Source organism: Rhinichthys klamathensis, unplaced genomic scaffold (genome assembly GCF_029890125.1).
Source record: "Rhinichthys klamathensis goyatoka isolate OS25496 unplaced genomic scaffold, OSU_Roscu_1.1 h1tg000103l_1, whole genome shotgun sequence".
NCBI classification, from domain to species: Eukaryota; Metazoa; Chordata; class Actinopteri; order Cypriniformes; family Leuciscidae; genus Rhinichthys; species Rhinichthys klamathensis.
The window spans coordinates 4,296,086-4,313,198 of NW_026606642.1; the positions used below are offsets into that span (position 1 = coordinate 4,296,086).

Sequence of the window (17,113 nt, forward strand, 5' to 3'; positions counted from 1 at the left end):
AACGTTAACTTCCCGCGGTCATTCATGAACTATGGTTAACGAATTGAACTATTTATTTTGTGATGTGAGTTGAACTAACCACTTTATTATTTTTTATTTTCTGTGGACCTTTACGGGTGAAATTTTGTTAAATGCATTTACCGCAGTGGTTGATGAAATGCTTTGTTGATTGCTCAAGATGATTATGTATTCACTATAATTTTGTGAACATCACGCTCTAAGCTTTGGGAATTATGAGCCTATGAGAATAGTTTTGTTTTGTCTTTGCTTTAGAAAGGGGCTTTTGAAAGAGGAAAAAAAAACCAAAAGAGCTATACAACAAGGCTCAAATAAAGAATTGACTGTATGTTAATATGGTGTAATATGTAGTTCTGTAACGAGTGATATATTCATTTCAAGATCACACCGTCACAGTATGTATTTGTATGTGTTGTTTGTAACTGCAAATGCTGTCAATAAAAAAAAGGGACAGCTGGTTTGAAAAAAAGTATGTGGATCTATGGTAAGAGGCACATGTCCCCGCCACCTGTCCCTTCACTAAAATACCCCACAGGAAGTTTAAATGTCATGTGACATGAACAGGTGATCTACACCTACACCACTGGTACACACCGCCATCTACTGGTTGAATAATCATTGGGTATTCTAGGACTAATTTTATTTGGGAAATAATCATTTTGAACTATTTGCATTCATTTGCATTAAAATATGCACACATGTAGGCCTACTTTTATTTGTAAGCCCAATATGTCGAAAATGTAAAACATTTCTTGAATAAAAGCAAAGACAAATTAAGTAAATGGATATTTTCCTTCAATAAGTGTTGTTGAGATGCAAGACAATCCAGCAGACGAGTTTAAGGGTAGAGAAGTTTTATTGAGGATTACAGAGAGGAGAGGTGGAAAACCCATCTGCTTATTTCTTCCCTCATCTGTTTTTGCTCATTCACTACTCACATTAAAACGTTTTTTAATGCTCAAAAAGTGTTAACAGAGTGCTGAAATTCAGTAGACTGGCTGAATCTGCACATGAAAAGAACAATTACACACAGAGATATGCATGAAGAAGTGCAGAATATACAATTAATTTGAAATAACATAGTTTTATTTTTAACATTATACGCTCATTAAAGGTAAATTATGAGATAGTGAAGATATTCTCATTGTGTGCTGTTCTTCAAAAGAAAAGAAAATTCCCCTGATTCATGCTCAAATATAATTAAGTATACATCTATTGTGTTCATGTTCACAGCTGTGCTTCATTATAGATTTCTCAAACTGTTTTTGTCATGTTTACAGCACAATAACTAACAATAACTAAAAACCACTGCACATTAACCTCTAACTGAAGAGGTTTTTATTAAATTTGTTAATTATTTAATTATTATTATTATTATTATTTTGGCTTTTTTTTTTTATTGAAAAACAAAGAAAGAAGTAAAATGAGAAGTGAACAAATGATGAGAAGCTCTTTTCAGGTTGTTTTCTATGCATTATTAATTAATTATGCCTTCTTCATAATGTACAGGCCAGCCTTGTTCACACCCCAACACAACGTTACGAGTGGATTTCTTCCCTCTATATTCACAGTTTGGGGGTCTCAACCCACTTTGTAATTTGCAGGTGATCACAGGAAATGTCTGTCCGCTCTTAAACAGGTTACCGCCCTGTGGAGTTCCTCCATTTTTTGGGTCACAAACTGCTTTAATCTGATTTAAATTTGCTTGTATGAAGGTGTTTACAGACATTTCCAGTTCCAGTGATGTCTCTCTTTCTCATTTCACTTGTACACTTCTGCTCACTCATATCAGGATCCCTATGCTGAATGAGGAATTTTTTATACCGGGGCTTTATATGGTCTGGTTGAGCATGAGTGGAGAACGACACACACAAGACCAGCAGCAGAATCACAGCAGACTGATGAATCTCCATGACCTGCTGAACAACACACACATAAACACACCTTTACTGACATTTGACTTAATAAAGCAGTTTAGTTGTGATAAATTGTGGGAGATTAAATAAAGAGCTGATATACCTTGTTTTCTGAGTAAAGTGATTAAATGTTCCAAGAGTTTTATTTATTTTCTTCTTCCAAGGCTGTAAAACAATGAAAAGCAAATGAATGATCAAAAGCTCAACTAATACTAGTAAAACTTGCTCCACACCACTCATGTGCTGGAATTAAACTGGCTTCAACATATACTTAAGTGTTGCCCAGAAATTTTTTGTATTTTTATTTTTTTAAACCTACCATGATATTCAAATATTTGACACTGCATATGTGACATTGTCCAATTTTTCTGATTGATATTTTCTCTGGTTGAAATTACATCACTTTTATTTGTCATCAGTTTGGTGATTCTGCAAATATTCAACTATGTGTTAGTTGGTGAAAGCTGTAATCATTCTCAAACACAAGAGAAAGTAGTACACCAATGGGGAGACTTTGGAAGAACACTGAAAAAATGGAAAAAGGTTGTTTTTTAACACTTAACCAATTGGCTAAATGTTTTAAACTATGTACACATTAAAGAAATTAAAATGTCATGATTTTATACTGATCTTATAATACATAAAAAAAATAAACCTATTTATGCTATTTTACATTAGACAAAATACATTAAAATGATCATATCCATACCATGCTAAAAATCTTCGGACAGTTGGTGAGTTAATAATATTTAGGCACATTAGATTAGCCAACTCCTTTTTTTTTTTTTTTTACGTTGAAGCTAAATTTTACAGTTTATTTGCTTTATAGGATAGTTCAGCACAAATACCTATAAAGTGTTTCTGGAGAGAAAATCTAACACTGACAGGTAAGTTGATACTGAGAGCAGCGTCGTTCATCAACATCACTAGGCAAGTGACATCAGTCAAATCAACACTATTTACATGATTTATAATGCACTGAAAATTAATTGCTATCACCCTACTTTACAAAGAGGACACTCATCTGAAATGTAAGTTTTTCAGTAGGTTTGTGTTGCTTTTTTAAGACCTGCTATACACCAGTACACTCAATATGATTATTGATACACAACCTCTTTCCAAATTGTCTGCTTACAAAGAACAGCAATCTACAAATACACAATCATTGGGGGAAAAAAGAGGATATACTTACATATTACAGTCTGTAGTTTGCAGAAATAGAGCCTTCAGTCCTGCCACAAACAAATGCTGTTCAGCTAAGTTCAGGGATTGCCGTTTACTCAGATCATCAGGCTTTTAATACTCAGATGAGCAAAAAAAAGTGTGATGTTTGCAGTGAACAGCCAATCACTGAAGAACAAGAGATTAGATCAGAGATTATCAAAGACTTTAAATATTTTCACAAGAAATAGGAGGCAAGCTTTTGTAAAAGCAACATAGAAAATAACTAAATGTTTCACTTTGAAAGTGAATTTATTTTGGCCCACAACAATAAGCTTAATTAAAATCTCTCTCTCTCTCTCTCTCTCTCTCTCTCTCTCTCTCTCTCTCTCTCTCTCTCTCTCTCTCTCTCTCTCTCTCTCTCTCTCTCTCTCTCTCTCTCTCTCTCTCTCTCTCTCTCTCTCTCTCTATATATATATATATATATATTTTTATATATATATATATATTTTAAGCTATATAGCTAATAACATTATTATGAAAATATTATTTCTTACATAATGCATTCATCCATCTTTGGTTTATGGTAATAATCAAACTTTTTGTTTTAGACCAAGCCTCTGTGTTTTGATGAATGATAAGATATTTCTTCCCAAGAACGAATGATGAACGACCAATGTCAATTTGTTTAGTAACAGTAAAAAATAATGTTTTTCTTTTCCTGGTTTAAGGAAATGTAACTCCACAACAAGCATCTGCTACCGCTATCACATTATTGTAAGAATGTTCGGGAGTTCAATATACCTGCCTAAAGACTGCAACCATCATTCCTGTTCAAAAACAGACAACGGTTACATGCCTGAATGACTACAGACCAATAGCGTTAACACCAGTCTCCACTGAGAGATTGGTACTGAACAGCATCAAGGCCTTCATTCCAGCTAATCTGGACCAACATCAATTTGCCTACAGAGTAGGGGTGGGCGCTATACCGGTATGAACGTGAATACCGGTATTATGTTGTGCCATGATATGGATTTTGCGATACCGAGGATACCGTATTCATAAATTCAAATTTTGCAGTTATATTGTTTTGTTCAATTTGGTAACTTACTCTTTACAACTGTTAACACTAATGACGATACAGAATCGAATACGCTGTTTAAGGAAATGGCTGATTTGGCGCTTCATACGCGTGAAGTTGCTGAGGCGATTAACCGCTGTCCTGTGACGCGTTCAATGAAGGACGTAACGTAGAACACATCGCTAGTGCTAAGCGGCTGTATATAAAGGATGCATCTTTTGCGGTGGAATGGGAAATTACAAGGTAATGAGATATGAGACGCAAGTTTGACTTTTAACTTGAGCGCAGCATTTTTAGAATGCCGTTTCATTTGCGAGACGCGGGTGCAACACCAAAACAAGTTCGTCAAGCACAAAAAACGTTAAAGTTCCAGGCTACTGTGTGTTTGAGATGTCATGTTTTCATGAAGGTTGAAAGGCTGAAAGCTGCTATTATTATCTTTGTTTTTACAAAACATTTACTGCTAATAATATTATCCACGTGGAGACATTTCCCCGCAATGTAACGTTTGGCTATGAATAACAGGACACGACACACACATAAGCGCGCGCATACACACGACACACATAAGCGCGCGCATACACACGACACACACATAAGCGCGCGCATACACACACACTGGTCCACTATCTTTGGGGACTCTCCATAGACGTAATGGGTTTTATACTGTACGAACTGTAGGCCTTTATTCTGTCTCCTTACACTAATGAATTAGTTTGTATGAAAATTTTCATTGTTTTTTCTTGTATAATTTTAAGTTCTATTTATTTGGTGCTTTGTTCAATCTCAAACCATTATTTTATTTTTATTATTAAGATGTCTGCACAAGAGTTAACTGTAATCTGTGCAAACATTAAACTTAAATTAAACGTCTCGCTTTGGTCTACACTGGAAGTGTTCTGCTCGCTCTGCTAAAGCTAAACTATAATTACTAAAACTGAAACTAAATAAAATAAAAACTATATAGAAATGTGTTTGCAAAATAAAAACTAAATAAAAAAACTAACAAAACCATCAATGAAACTAGCTAAAACTAAACTGAAATTTAAAACAAAATTGAAAACGATATTTAAATAAAAACTAATTTAAAAAAGCAAAACTATAACAACAGATATTCCCGGCGGAGACAGAGCACACCCGAAGACGGCTCTCACTCAGAAATCAATAAAGTCTTCATTCGCTGCCGGTTCTCATTATGACAAGACGAGCAAAAAGTGGAAAGACATAACAAGTGCATTCAGGCCTACCTCATGTTGCACGTTTGCACTTTTTGAGAAAAAAAAAACATTTCAGGTCTATATGTCCAATGAAATGCCTCACCTTTTTCTAGTTATCTAGTGTTAAAATACATATTTTGCCTGTAATTTAACTAAGGTGTACTAAAATGTGATTCCAATTTTTTTTTTCTCATATCGCGATATAATATCGATATCGTCCGGACAGTGAAAAATATCGTGATATGAATTTTTGCTCATATCGCCCACCCCTACTACAGAGCCAACAGATGCACCGATGACGCCATCTCACTTGCACTTCACACTGCCCTCACTCACCTGGAGAACCTCAACAGATATGTCAGCATGCTTTTTGTTGACTTTAGTTCAGCTTTTAACACCATCAACTCCAGCAAGCTAGTCAACAAACTGCTGTTACTTGGTCTGGACTCTTTTAAACATTTCATTTAATTTCATTTTATTCGAGGATAACCCCTTGAGATGGAACATCTCATTTTCGAGGGGGTCCTCAGTCCTCGTCCTCGTTTTCGAGGGGGTCCTCAGACTCTCACCTCTGTAAGTGGATTAAGAACTTTCTCACTGACAGACCCCAGCATGTCAGACTTGGAAATATTTCCTCCTCCACCACCATCCTCAACACTGGCACTCATAGGCGGAGGGTGAACCAACTCCAGGGTAAGGCTATTATGTGCGCTTCCCCTTGAAGCATTTAAATAGATTTCCTACCACCTATAACCATATAGTTTTAACCAACGTGTCGCCTAGCAACAACTTAAACGTCCCAGTAAACGCTCCCGTTAACTAATTTTTTAACGCAAACGTTTACAAACTGTTAATTTGAGCAAAAAAAACAAGCAGTAGGCCTAGGCTACTGTATGCCTGGCAGCCAATATAAATAAACATTGCTTTACCTTATGCAGCAAAATCCTGCGTTTAGACCTGCCTGGCATCATATGCGTTGATGATGTCCTCTCAATTAGAGCTTAGATTCTGTGCCCGAGCCCGAACTTGACCCGACCCGACGATATTTCCCATCACTATTCTCGGGGCGGGCCGTGTCACGATACAATTTACAAAAGTGGAGAGGAGGACTCAAGTGCAGTGAAGGGATGATTTATTAACTAAATAAAACAAAACACAAAGCAAAAACCCACAAAGGGGAAAACACAATAAATGAAACATAAAACAACACTGAACTAGGAGAACCAATACTGACTAAGAACATGACGACCATCACAGGGAAACCGGGGTGACAAAAGACAAAGATCCGACAAAGACTGCATACAAGGGGAGACTTATAAAGGGAACAAATCAAGAGGGAAACAGGTGGTTGAACTCAAACAATAATCAGGTAACGAGGGGGAGGGATCAGACAATGACATGAGCACATGGCCCAACATAACAAACACCCAAGTGTCACACAGGACAGGACAGACACGTGACAGGCCGGGCCCTTGATCTAGAGACGTGCACTCCCAACGCAATAGAGTGCGAGCGCGGGCGCGGGCGATATGCAATCACTCTGTGTGTTCGGGTTGCGCGGGAGAATAAACGATAGGCTACGATTCAAACTAGAAATATCTATGAATAAAACATATAAAAACGAATACATTTTTATTCATCTGTTGCAGAAAAGCAACAAGAACAACTCAAACAAAATAGAAACGATTTAGGCTACAGGCCAGAGTTTCTATTTAGCTAACATGTTCGCAGCGTTGAGGGATGTAGCCAATCACAGACATATGTGTTGATTTCTTGAACGCAATGGCCAATCAGAAGCATTTAAGATAGACTCCACTCACCGCTCAAAACGGACTTTTTGTTCAGTGCTGAATTCTGTATGCTGGCAAATCCTCTAAAAATTTTAACAAACTAAGTGTAGCCTATATTATGAAAGATTCATTGTGCGGTCAGCTTCATTGATAATAACAGAGTTGTGTGAGATCGCGATGAACTGATGTCAGCTTTTTAGGAATTATTAAGGGAGCGCACTTTGCGCGCATCAGTCATGCTAAACCATGCACGCAGTGAGTAGCCTGCTTGCTTTTATGTTATAACAGTGGTTTGTGTGTTAATGCTTTAACAACAAATAATTTATCAGGAGCATGCTGATGTGTATGGTGGCGATACGTAGGCTAACTTGAAAGTATTTGGAGGTAGCCTACAGGAAAAAAGTCTATTGCGGGCTTTTGCGGGCGGAAGCGGGACAAAACATAAATGTTGCGGGAGGGAGAGATAAAGTAACATAGAAAGTAGTTGAGAAACGTCAGTTATAACGACCCACGTATTAAAAAATGGTCGGGTTTAAATCGGGCTTGGGCTCATACAGTTAATGTATCGGCCGAGCTCGGACACAACGTGCAAATGAATGAATTTATATTTAAAGTGATCACAATTTAATAAAAACATTGCAATTTATAAATTATATTGCTTTCATTTATTTAAAAATTGTTTATCGAAAAAATGCATAAATCCTGCATAAATGAATTATCTCTGCGCGTGCGCACGGCATGCAATTTACGTTTTCCACAGGCCACAGCTGAGCCAGCCCAGTCGCGCTTATCATTTGGTTTTGGAGTGGAGGAAACTGATCCTATACCAGCAATTATGTGCAGCTTTTCTTTATAAAAGCAACTAGTAGAAGCAGGCAGGCTGCTTTTGAGGGAGCAAATTTCACTCGAATTGTATATTGCTAGTCTCAAGTCCGTGGCCAGGGGAAGGCTAAGCCTTCCCCAGCCTTAAGGCCTGTACACACCGGGACGAATATCGGCTCGCGTTATTCGTCAGCGTTTTTCAACGCGTTTTTTGTGTTCACACCCAAGCGATTTTCGCTGACGATGAGCCGAGTGAACACGCAAATTCATTCCCTGACATTAGATGGCGCTTAATGTAAAACAGAAATACCCCGGTCCACAAAGTGGCGCTGCGCAACTACGCTTCTGACACTCGCTTGTCACTCAGAAGAAGAGAGCAAGTTTGTCGCGTTTGTTATATGGTTCTTTATTGTCGTTGGTGTCTCTTTATAAAGACACCAACAAGACCAGCAGCTCTACTCATCTAGCCTTACATCTTCCTCGTCTTATTTCTTCCCGGCAGAGTGTAGACGCTGTATATCTTCTTCGCCATTACGTATGTGTGCTCGGCAAGACCGTTTTGTGTTTGAGCGCCCCCAAGTTGTGTTTTACTGTAACTTCAGAAGCTCCAGACACGTGAGCAAAAGCGCCAATCTCATTGGTCGGATAGTTTTTGACGCGGCGCGTCAAACCAAAAAAACGAACCCGAGGCGTTTTTAAAAAAATGACGCTTTTACGCGTGGCGTTTTACGCGTTGGTGTGAACACTCACATTGGCGCCCTTTGTTTAGTCACGAGGCGTTAAACGTCGGCGAATAACGCGCGCGAAATTCGTCCCGGTGTGAACAGGCCTTTACACACGCTCCGCCTATGCTGGCACTCCCGAGGGTTGTGTTCTTAGTCCGCTCCTTTACTCACTATTCACCTATGACTGTTTTCCCATTCATGACTCAAACTCCATTTTCAAATTTGGAGATGATACAGCTGTGGTGGGGCTGGTAACCAACAATGAGGAGACCGCCTACAGGGAGGAGGTCCAATTACTGGTATCATGGTGTAGCAGAAACAACTTAATCATCAACACAAAGAAACACCCTACCCTCAGGCAGGCTCAGGGTCATGCCAATATCATAATCAGTTCAAAGATAATAAATACAAAACTTTTCAAATGTAAACATGAGTTCACAATGGGAATTTGCATTAATCACCGTCCCAGACTTACTGGGGACAGAAGTTGATTTACATGGGGCACACCCACACCAGTTAACAAGTTATGTCAAAACTCTCCACACCTTATTACCTACAGAAAAATAATCACATTATTATATTAAGCAGACAGTCCACTAATACTCTAATGCGAGTTAATTGACATGTAGTTGAAAAGTTTCATAGTCAAGAGAATGATCAAAAGGGACCATCAAAATAAAGTGTTATCTAAAATGTATGTATTCATAACATACTGTACAGTATTTAAATAGTGTACAGAGATGAAATAGGGTATAAGGAAGACTTTTTGTAGAAGAAATTTAGTAACATTTTTGTAATAGTGAGAACTGGACCCTAATTTAAAGTGTGGGAGATAAAGACACACTTCACACAACAGGTAACCAATAATATGTCAATATGTGTCATGGGTTGTTAAATGAGTCATAACCTAGTATTACCTTGGATACCCACGCTCTATTATAGTCTTTCAGGCCCTTCTAAAAAAGAAAAGTGGAAAAAAAATAAACACAGAGCTCCTCTGACCCTTATTTCTGAATGCATTATTGTCTCGCGAGATCTGATGCGATATTTTGGCTGTCGTGGACGGTCATTTTAATAATGCAAATGAGGGGCGCGTTGATTGGTGGCAGGAAGGAGGGGGCTTGACACCGCAGGTAACTTCAGCATATCATTCCAAAATGACATCATGGCGCAAGTTGTGAATGAACCCGACCTGGCCGCGACCTACGGAATTCATATGTTTGAGGCAGACTCTGAACCAGAGCTGGAAACGGAAGATATAGAGTCAATGGAAGGACGTCTACATCAACATGTCTCTGAATGGTAAAGACAATCATTTTGACTGAGACATACATTAACATCAGTAACGAGCTAAAACGTTTGTTGCTATTTTCTCCCACATAAGTTTACCTTTTATTTAATGTTTTCCAAACGTAGCTTCGAGGCCAACTTCGCCTGATATTGCCCCAAATTTGTAAAGGATTCCAGTGTAAAATGTTTAGCGCAGACACCTAACGTTGAGCCAGTTGATAGGGTTATTGGAACAGCGTCATTAAAAATGAATTTCATCCACTGGTCCCTGGTAGTTTGGTCCGTTTTTGGTAGAGAAAACACATTTGAATGTTGATTCTGGCAGTCAACCACAGAGCAACTCACGTGTGCACTACATTTCTGCATCTTTCTTGACTGAATATGAGGGGGAGAGGGGCAGGGCGGGCTTCCTGCAGCATATGTCTGCGGTGTCCATATATGGTATATCCTGCCCCGTCTTGACGTCAAGTCGGGGGAGAAATTAAAAACTCGTATTTGAGTGCGTGTGCACGTGGGCTGGTTTACGAACCCTGGGGTAAACAAACGCTTCACTTTTGAATATCGGCTTCCCGGCCAATGTATAATCGTTAGGCAATCATAACATACATTGTTTCTCGTGGAAAAGTGAAAATTACAGGTTATGACTCCTTTAAGGGAAATGAGTCGAGGCAAGGGTATGGTTTAATTAAACAGAGGTAATCCAAAACAACGGCAAGGAACAAGGACATTTTGTTATGTTTTTAATCAAATTTCAAACAGACAAAGTCAATGTATGTCACAACTGCAATAGTTCATATAAAAATTGAAAAACAAACAGTCAGGGGGTATAGGCTAACGTCTCAGGTTACGTATGTAACCCTGGTTCCCTGAGAGGGAACGAGACGCTGTGTCGAGACGCGGTGGGAATGCCCTGCGTGATTGCGTCGTGAAGCAAGTGTATAATCAGTCCAATGGAAAGACGAGACGTCATAGGCGGGTGACATCATCGACCAGGAAGCTATAAAGCACCCCTGAAAATAGACCGCGTCAGCTTCTGAAAAGCCGAAGCAAGTCGATCACAGGCATGCAGGGAGTATGGCAAGGCGACGCAGCGTCTCGTTCCCTCTCAGGGAATCAGGGTTACATACGTAACCTGAGACGTTCCCTTTCAAGGGAACTCGAGCTGCGTCGAGACGCGGTGGGAACCCTATACCCATGACGCCATATGACAAATGCCTGTTCTGTGTGAAGTCAATGCGCACACTAAGAAGCAAGCACCCTAGACCCTGGAGTGGAGCCAAGATCCAAGTAATAAAATCTAACAAATGTAAGCGGTGAGGACCAGCCTGGCGCATCCAAAATGCCATGAAGGGAAACTCCCGAGATTAATGCCATAGAGGCAGCCATACTCCTCGTAGAATGAGCCTGGACAGCCAAAGGTGAAGGCTGTCCAGCCACTTCATAAGCAAGTGAGATAGCCTCAACTACCCACTTGCTCATCATCTGTTTAGATGCAGGGCAACCAATCTTAGGTGACAAATAATTGCTCTGATATACGCCACAGAGCAGCTCTGTGGACATACGCATCCAAAGCCCGGGCAGGGCATAACAGATTAAGTTTCTCCTGATCTGGGGTATTAAAGGTGGAGGACAGAAGGCCTGCAGCACAAATGACCCACACATTTAGTAGGGACCTAGAAATACAACCCGACCTGGGGTGAAGAAATACTATCACCATACCAGGTGCAAATCCAAGTGCGTGCAGGCCTCAGCCTCATGTACCACGGAGAAGACAAATTTAAGGATCTCTCCTCAGAGATAACCCAGCAAAGAAACATTCATTACAGAAATCAAGTTCTGTACCAACAGGGCAGAAACAAGATTCAGAAGGCGTTCTCTGCACCAGGCAGAGAACAGTTTTCATATCAATGCATATTTAGTCTTCTCGTGGAGGGAGCTCTAGACTGGAGTATGGTCTCCACGACCTCGGTCGAGAGACCTGAATCTATGAGCTGGGCCCCCTCAGATGCCGAGCCCACCGTATCCATAACTCCAGATGAGGGTGAAATATTGTATCCCAGAAACTCCCGGGAGCAAAGATATCGGGAAATGCGTACAGGTGTAGCGTCAACCACACCTAATACATCACATCCAGTCCAAGCGGAGCTGGATGCGTGAGGGAGAACCACATAGGGCAATGCGTTGTACAAACGATGCGAAAGGTCGACTTGAGTTTGACAAAAGTTCTCCCTAAGAAGCTCCACCACCTCGGGGTAAAGTCTCCATTCCCTGGGCCTCAGCCCCTGCCTCAACAGGATATCTGCTCTGATATACGAAACCATCAGTGTGTTGTCCGGAAGGACAAACACATGGTGACCTCTCGGGTCTGGCAGGAAGTATTGAGATTCTCGGGAATACCGCCATCACTTTAAGCCAATTTTTTTGCTAAAAGGTAGATGGTCCTGCCAAACACCCCTCGCCGAGCGACCACTCATGATCACCCCCGACTTGTGAGGGAAGCATCCGTCGATAGCATTATGCGTCGACAAGAAGCCCCCAACACTGGGCCTGGGCGAGGAACCAAGGTTCTTCCACATGACCGAGGCACGTAGGCATAGCCTTGATCATGCGAAAACGGATTTCCCCACGGAGAAAAGCAGCAGGCGTAATGATATGACGCAGCGCCTGAAAATAGTTCCGTTGTGTTGACGGAAGGTAGCCTATTTTCAGGCGCTGCGTCATATCATTACGCCTGCTGCACTCATGGTACGGCAGTGAAGTTTCTTGATTATTACGCAGGAATGAGAGTATAGTTCCTAGCCATATCAGCCTAGAAAATCGCAACTTTACATTTTCCGTCGGTCTTAGTGCACGATGTAACTACAGAAGAGTCAAGTTTTAAATAGGAAAAATATCGAAACTCTTTGGTCATTTTTTTTTTAGAAATGCTAATGGTCTTGTCCACTTCAATGATGTATGCTAAGCTATGCTAAAAGTGGTACCGCCAGAACCGGAGATCGGCTGAATGGATTCAAAAACGGTAAAACTGAACAGTTTAACTCTGGAGGAGTTGTAAAACGAGCCTATTTCCAAAAAACATACAAAATATTTCCCTTTAACATAAAAAAACTGAAATTGTCATTGAATAGTGCAAAACTCTGTATATTAATTTAGAAAATATTTATTTTTTCAAGTTTACCTTAAAAGTAGAAATGTCACAGTACAAATTCACTAAACTCTGTACATTCCCTTACAGATAAAGACACTTCACACAACAGGTAACCAATAATATGTCAATATTTGTCATGGGTTGTTCAGGGAAATGAGTCGAGGTTATGAGGTTATCAAGGCTATGGGTGCAGCTGGTTCAATTACAAAAAGGGTAATCAAAAACAACGGTGAAGAAACAAGGAACAAGGAAAAAGGAAATTGTTTTATTTGTTTTTTTTATCAACCAGACAAAGTTAATGTACAGTCAGACATGATACATATAAACATGAAAAAACAGACAGGGGTATAGACTAACCACAATGTAAACACGTTAAATGTCTCACATATATTAATGATTATTTGCTTTTTTTATTAAGTGAATAAAAGCAATTTCTTGATATACGTATATTTGAATTTGGAGGTTGGATTTATTTACTTTATCATTTACTTTATTTACATTTATGAATATGCGTCAAAGATACTTGAACTTGGAATACAAACTTTTTTTTTTTTTTTTTTTTTTTTTTTACTGGATTCAATGAGTTTATGTTGAAATTCATAAAAGTAACAGATCCTTCCCTCGCGGGTCAATTTGATCCCCATTGGAGTTTTTTTGTTTGTTTGTCAAAAACTATATAAAAAATCTGGCACAATCCAGAACAAACACACACACACACACACACACACACACACAAATGAAGGCATTAGATAGAACATCCCTAATGCAGAACCCACTCGCATGCATACACACACCTGCGCACATAAACACAAACACCTAGGAATCAACATAAAAAAATTAATGGGGGGGGGGGTCATATAAATTTTTTTTTTTTTTCATTTTAGAATTTTTTTCCCAATAAAAATAAATCACTCACAATTAGGGCTGCACGATTAATCGCAATGATTCTACATTTAATATACATTTACATTTACAACCGCCACCCGCCTGAATTTAATTAAAATATTATTTTTCGTCACATCACACGCCCTATCCACGGTTTATCCATGGAGTCCGCGGCTGTAACCGCCAAACACGCATCTCTAGTGTGTGTGTGTGTGTGTGTGTGTGTGTGTAGATTTTAAAAACTACTTAAAGTAACAGTACACAATAAAAAAATTCTCAATTACAGTAACGCTAGTAAATGTAATTCTTTACTTTCCTCCTCTAGCTGCCATAGACTTCCAGAGCGGAAGAAGAAGAAGAAGAAAAAGAACACCAACGATTTAAATAGGGGCATACGTACTTTCAGTGCTTTGCCCCTATTTTATATCATAACAGCTATTCAGCTGATGGACACTGTGCTACATTGCGCTGCGGATTGAATATCCCATTTTGAACATCCCCAAAATAAAGAGGAAATTACGTTGTCTTTCATTGCTCCCTTCACCAAGTGCATTCCAAACGGCTACATAATGGCACACTAGTGCCCTACTCACTTCGAAGGGTAGATAGGGATGCCCACAGGCTATAAGCACGTCCCAGCCGAGTTCATCGCTTATTGGGGTCCCCTGGAAACATTTCTGTTGTGTTCTGTGCTTTTTGCAGAGTTTCTGTATTTGGTTGTGTTGTGAGTTTTTGGAGCACACGTGTGTTGTGAAACTGAAGAAGATGTTTTCTTAATTTGCGGGTGTTTTTCTATTTGCATGTGTTTTCTTCAGTAACAGCACGTTGAGCTCTCTCGTCCACCATACAAATAGCTTAGAATCGATCTTGATGAGTTTAAATGTCATGTGATATGAACATGTGACCTACATCTACATCACTGGTATGCACCGCCATCTACTGGTTGAATAATCATTACATTTAACTCAGTGCAAACATGACCTGTTTAACTCGTTGATGGGAATTTCATCACCCTTATTTGTTATTATATATTGTTATAGGTAAATATTTAGCTAAATCTTACCTCACTCTCTTTCAACGTTAAACTGAGTCTTTGCGCTGGAATTCACGCTCTGCTTCTGTGAAAAGTAAAAGTTTGATTTGATTGGCCATCTCAACAATTTGGCAAATTTGGGGGGACTTGTCCTCGAGAACCACTGGCTCCAAATATTAAAAATGTGGTCATAAAACAATTAAGTTCGTAAATTATTCATTATAATTTATTGATTTTAATGTGTGGATGTAAAAAAGAAACAAAATATGAAGTGGTTGATAACTTGATATCTTTGAATAAAAGCAAAGACTAAGAAATTAAGTAATTGGATACTTTTCCTTCAGTTAGTGTTGTTGAGATGCAAGACAATCCAGCAGACGAGTTTAAGGGTAGAGAAGTTTTATTGAGGATTACAGACAGGTGTAAAAACATCTGTGTCTTTCTTCCCTCGTCTGTTTTTGCTCATTCACTACTCCCATTAAAAAGTTTTGTAATGCTCAAAAAGTGTTAACAGAGTGCTTAAATTCAGTAGACTCGCTGAATCTGCACATGAAAAGCACAATTACACACAGAGACACGCATGAAGAAGTGCAGAATAAACAATTCATTGAAGAAATACTAGTTACTTTTTAACATTATGCTTATTAAATGATGAGAGACAGTGAATATATTCTCATTGTGTGCTGTTCTTCAAAAGAAAAGCAAAAACGTTGTTCCCCTGATTCATGCTCAAATATAATTATGTATAAATCTGTTGTGTTCATGTTCACAGCTGTGCTTCATTATAGATTTCTCAAACTGTGTCATGTTTACAGCACAATGACTGGTTAAAAACTGCACATTAATATTATTTTATAAAAATCTTTGGCATGATATATTTTTTTTCACTTGAAAAACAAAGAAAGAAAGAAAATAAGAAGTGAACAAATAATTAGGAAAATATTGTAGAGCTCTGTTCATTTTGTTTTCTATGCATTAATAATTAATTGTGCCCTCTTCATAATGTACAGGCCAGCCTTGCTCACACCCCAACACAACGTAACGAGTCGACTTCTTCCCTCTATATTCACATCTTGGGGGTCTTGACCCACGTTTCAATGTACACGTGATCACAGGAAATTGCTGTCCGCTCTTAAACAGGTTACCGCTCTGATGAGTTCCTCCGTTTTCTGGGTCACAAACTACTTTAATCTGATTTGAATTTGCTTTTATGAAGGTGTTGACATCTTTGCAGACACCGTTAGCTCCAGTAATGCCACTATTCATTTTACGGTCACACTTCTGCTCACTCATATCAGGACCGAAATGCTGTTTGAGGAATTTTAGATAACGGGGCTCTATATCTGCTGGTGGTTGTGGTTCAGCATGAGTGGAGAATGAAACACACAAGACCAGCAGCAGAATCAAAGCAGACTGATGAATCTCCATGACCTGCTGAACAACACACACACCAACACACCTTTACTGACATTTCACTTAATAAAGCAGTTTGGTTGAGATTCATTAAGAACATAGGATACCCAATAAAATAAATGATTGGACCCTTCATTTGTTTTTACTTGTACGTATAACCCAGCTGTGGCGGTCCCTTTGTTTTTCTGTATTATATATTTTATAGTTTCTGAGTAAAGTTCTAAAGTTCTTACCTTGTTGTTCTGGGTAAACGAATATCTTGTTCAAACAGTTGTCTTCTTTTGCCTGAAGGCTTTACGGTATCAACAGCACAGAATGAACAAACCGAAACTTTAGTTTAGACTTCACTGTTGTCCGTCAGTATCGCTGGAGTTTTTATTGCAAACCTCACGTGACCTTTAAACACTGGGCAGTGCAAACATGACCTTGGCCAATTTATTCAGTTGACGGGAATTTCATCGCCCTTATTTGCTATTTGCAAATATTCAAAAAGTAAAACATTGATGTTTCAAAGTCTAGTTTATATGAGATCCTTCATATAGATCTGTATGATCTAAAATATCCTGTTGTGATTCACACTGTTGATTTGATTGTTTTACTCTAGATTGGTG

General features: G+C 39.0%; 1 pseudogene; it reads right to left on the bottom strand.

Moving 5' to 3' along the window:
- Window positions 1-1,495: 1,495 nt before the first annotated feature.
- On the bottom strand, window positions 1,496-16,761 carry LOC130086930 (ribonuclease-like 3; annotated as a pseudogene).
- Between the last annotated feature and the right edge of the window lie 352 nt (window positions 16,762-17,113).